We start from the raw sequence: 5,078 nt of genomic DNA on the forward strand, positions 1-5,078 counted from the left end.
TTATTAACATTTATTTAAAATGTTGAGGGATGTCTCTCTCTCTCTCTCTCTCTCTCTCTCTCTCTCTCTCTCTCACACACACACACACACACACACACACACAGTCACTTATAGCCCAAGTGTAACTTTATTCATGTGCTAAAGTGAATACAAATATTTTCAACGCTTCCACGTGCACGTTTTCTATGACGTCATTGAGCGCGCTCCCCGCCCCTTTCATCTCAATCCACTCTGCGCTTCGGAAAGATGAGTTTATACATGTTTTAAACCCTTAAAACAATATAATTAAACTCAAAATGCCAACATAACACTCGCGAAAGATGAACTAAGTCTAGAAAGAGCACCGAGTGAAGTCTGTTTTGTGAAAAATAAGATATTTAGAGAACGCTAACTCGGCTAGCGCTCAGGTTAAGATAATGTGCTAAAGCGCGGCGCTAATATATGCTAATGTCTGGATTCATTGGATTGCTTTATATCCGTTTTATTTAGGAAGGACATTTAACCTCGTATATAATGCAGAAGTTATATTAATGTAGTTAGACCAGTGTGTATAATAGTGTTTCTCTCAGCGCTGACTTTATTACTTGTTACTAATAGTGATGAGTCGCTCGCGAACAAATCGGTTCTCCGAATCGGCTCTTTCTTTTTTTTAATGTGTATCTGTACGCAATGTCATTCCTCAAATCATTTATTTGTTTATCTTCAGTGTCTTAAATGCTTCCCAGGAAACTTAAAAAAAATAAATAAATCCTGAGTTGTTCATTAGTGTGAATCATTAGTTATCAGGATATTGGAAATAAATCTTCATGATGAAAAACAGACACCATAACTGAAGACAGAGTGCGTGTTGTAGGCTATTAATCCATAAAAGTGAATGTCGGTAGTGCCTTGCTAATTTAGGGCAACAGTTCATTATATATTTTTTAATAAAAAATGAAATTCTTAGTGCATAGTGTCATTGTGCAGTACGTCATTTTTTATAAAAAAAAATATAATTAACTGTTGCCCTAAATTAGCAAGGCACTACCGACATTCACTTTTATGGATTAATAGCCTACAACACGCACTCTGTCTTCAGTTATGGTGTCTGTTTTTCATCATGAAGATTTATTTCCAATATCCTGATAACTAATGATTCACACTAATGAACAACTCGGGATTTATTTATTTTTTAAGTTTCCTGGGAAGCATTTAAGACACTGAAGATAAACAAATAAATGATTTGAGGAATGACATTGCGTACAGATACACATTAAAAAAAAGAAAGAGCCGATTCGGAGAACCGATTTGTTCGCGAGCGACTCATCACTATTAGTAACAAGTAATAAAGTCAGCGCTGAGAGAAACACTATTATACACACTGGTCTAACTACATTAATATAACTTCTGCATTATATACGAGGTTAAATGTCCTTCCTAAATAAAACGGATATAAAGCAATCCAATGAATCCAGACATTAGCATATATTAGCGCCGCGCTTTAGCACATTATCTTAACCTGAGCGCTAGCCGAGTTAGCGTTCTCTAAATATCTTATTTTTCACAGAACAGACTTCACTCGGTGCTCTTTCTAGACTTAGTTCATCTTTCGCGAGTGTTATGTTGGTATTTTGAGTTTAATTATATTGTTTTAACGGTTTAAAACATTTATAAACTCATCTTTCCGAAGCGCAGAGTGGATTGAGATGAAAGGGGCGGGGAGCGCGCTCAATGCACTTCCGTCTAGTTTGTGAAGTTTATCCTAGTCGATAGCACATGACACCATACTCACGTACTGTGACGCCACTAGCTTTAGGGTATCCACCCAGAGTCTCCGACAATGACTTTCTTCAGTTTACTGAAAGTTTGCCCCCCCCCCAATCCGATTAATCAAAAATAATCGGCCAACTAATCGATTATGAAAATAATCATTAGTTACAGCCCCTAGATAGATTACAATTTCATTAAACAATTTCTCATACGCCCTCCCCCACTTTCACTGGGATATCACGTTTGGGAATGGAATTTAAACTATCTCTTTATGCAGATGATTTATTGCTGTATGTTTCCAGCCCAAGTCGCTCTTTACCTGGAATTTTCTCCTTTCTCCAGAGATTTGGCTCATTTTCAGGTTATAAAGTTAACATTTCCAGGAGAGTGTTATCCAGTCAATACTTTGGCATCACAATTAAATCAATCTGATATCCTTTTCAGACTGAACCCCATCTGGCTTTAAGTATTTAAGAATCAATATAACCAGAACTCTAATTTGACTTTTCTCTGCTAACTTCTCCCCATTAATGTCTAAAATCAAAACTGACCTTCAGCAGTGGAGGTCTTTACCTCTATCGCTTATAGGAAGAATTAATACGGTAAAAATGAATATCCTGCCTAAGTTCCTCTTTTTATTCCAATGTCTCCCTCTATTCTTATTAAACGTTTTTTAAAGAATATTGATCGGGACATTTCTAGCTTTTTATGGTGTGGAAAGGCACCCAGAATAAGTAAGCCAATGCTTCAGAGATGTAAACTCAATGCTGGCCTATCTCTCCCAAATTTCCAGCTGTATTACTGGGCATCACACATTCATAAAATCTTATTTTGGTCGAGACCAGCGCATTCCCCATGGTGTATGTTAGAGGTACATTCATGTGGCTCGTCCTCTTCAGTGGCTCTGCTTACCTCATCTATTCCCACCAACTTCTCTGGCTTTACAGATAACCCAGTGGTTAGTTCAACTCTAAAAATCTGGTACCAGTTCAGGAAGAATTTTAAATTTGTTTCCACGTCTACCTTAGCTCCGTTACTGAAAAATAACTCATTCCAACCTACACTATCTGACCCCACGTTTGCTATCTAGTATGACAGTCTCAAAACCTTCAAAGATCTCTATAGGGACGGTGCTTCTCGTAGCGTTGCAGATCTGTCGAGTGAATTTCAGCTTCCACTGTCCCATCTTTTTCGCTATTTTCAAGTTAGACACTGCGCAAAATCATTGTTTCCTACTTTTCCCTCCTCACCCCCAAATCAACTATGGGATGATTTTCTCTCTTCTGATCCTCTTCAGAAATCTCTTATTTCAAGAATTTATAATAAACTTTTATCCTACGACAGCTCACCTATCACTAAAATCAAGGCTGCTTGGGAGGGCGAATTGGGGTTGACCCTACATGAAGCCTGTGGGACGTTGCTCTTAACAAGATCCACACAAGCTCATCTTGTGCTCGTCTCTCTTTGATACAGTTCAAGGAATTGCACAGGATTCATTTCTCCAAAACACGTCTATCACAGATTTATCCCACTGTCACTGACAAATGTGATAAATGTCATGCCTCTCCCTGCAACCTCACCCACATGTTCTATTCCTGCCCATTATTATTCTCCTTTTGGCAGAAGTATTTTGATATCATCTCAAAAATACTGTCTATTACCGTTAAACCCTCTCCCCATATTGCCATATTTGGGTATCCGGAGGATTATAACAGGTACAACTCGAACCAATTAGATCTCTTGGCGTTCACTTCCTTGTTAGCAAGACGGCGCCTTCTTTTCCATTGGAAATCCATAAAGCCTCCCTCCAGCACGCAGTGGCTCAGGGATGTAATGTCTTTCCTAAAATTGGAAAAGATTAGGTACTCTCTGTGTGCCAAGTCTGATAAGTTTTACGGTAAGTGGCAGCCTTTCTTAACCTTCTTCAAGTCGCTTCTATTTTTGTCTTCCGATTGAGGGAACACCCACTTTTATTTTATTTATTAAAATTGTATTTAGTTTTATTCATTTATTTTGATTTTTATTTATTTATTTATTTCTATTATTTGTTATTTAATTATTTATTTAATTTTTATTTTTTTACTTTTTTATTATTGTTTTTATTTATTTATTTACTTATTGTAGTTATTGATATTTTTTTATTGAGTATGTACGAATGTATGAATGTATGTTCTAATCTGTACACAAAATCTTTCAATAAAAATGTTGAGAGAAAACAACAACAATTTCTCATAACGACTTATAATTTCACCAATTTATCTGGTGTTTCAAAAAAAAAAAGTAAATCAGTGAGCCATTTGGGAGTCAAGAGAGAGTCGACTCTTGTTTGTGAGATGAGTCAAATGATCCGATTCACTAATTCCAAAAGTTGGTAATCACTAGAAAACAAAACTTAACCCCTAAGGGCCCAGATTAGATCCTCAAGAATTTGTACCGAGAGTGAAATGAGTTGACCCCTGTGGACGGGTTTGGTTAGTTATTCTACCGAAGATCATCTAGGATGAAGCTATGGCTTGTTCTGTATATTTGGGTTGAAATTTCAACAGTAGAGACCAACACTACGTCCAGATTAGATGCAGAGCAGTTATAGCCTGGCTTTAGTGCCGTAACGTTAAGGTCCACATTTATAATAATAATAATAATAATAATAATAATAATAGGAAGGATTTCTGACAAAGACACTTATTTTTTTATTGCGGTGTTTAATTAGTAGCAGTGAATTTTTAGTTTCTCTGATTCGCCACCAGATGGCAGTGTGATATTGAATAATAATCTCTAAACTCGTGTTTATCCTGATGTCATTACTGGTTCTAGAAGGAAGAAAGAAAAGAAAAAGTTGATACCTTTAGCAGAGAGAGAGAGAGAGAGAGAGAGAGAGAGAGAGAGAGAGAGAGAGAGTATACAAAAGATATATAGGGGAAAAAACACGAAACTGGGGTTGTAATTTGTGCATCTGTGTAAGTAAATTTGGAATAGTCAATCTATTATTATTCTGTTCTCTCTCTCTCTCTCTCTCTCTAATATTTGGATTAGACGTGTATCATTAATCTGCTGTATAATTATACTGGGTTTTATTTACCTGAATTAACGTCTTCATGCTTACATCTAAATGTGAAAAGGTCAAAGGTCACTTAGGCGTGCTCTAGCTCAGATTAACACAGTGTCCTGACCAGCTGATGTTTAGTCTGTGTAATAATTAGAGCTGCAACAACTAATTGATAAAATTGATAATAATCGATTAGGAAAATCGTTGTCAGTGAATCTCATTATGGATTAGTTGGTCTGCGCGCGGCACGGGGGAGATTCACTCATTAAGTCACTTCTGTTCC

The sequence above is a fragment of the Ictalurus punctatus genome, chromosome 27, assembly GCF_001660625.3.
Source record: "Ictalurus punctatus breed USDA103 chromosome 27, Coco_2.0, whole genome shotgun sequence".
Taxonomy (NCBI): domain Eukaryota; kingdom Metazoa; phylum Chordata; class Actinopteri; order Siluriformes; family Ictaluridae; genus Ictalurus; species Ictalurus punctatus.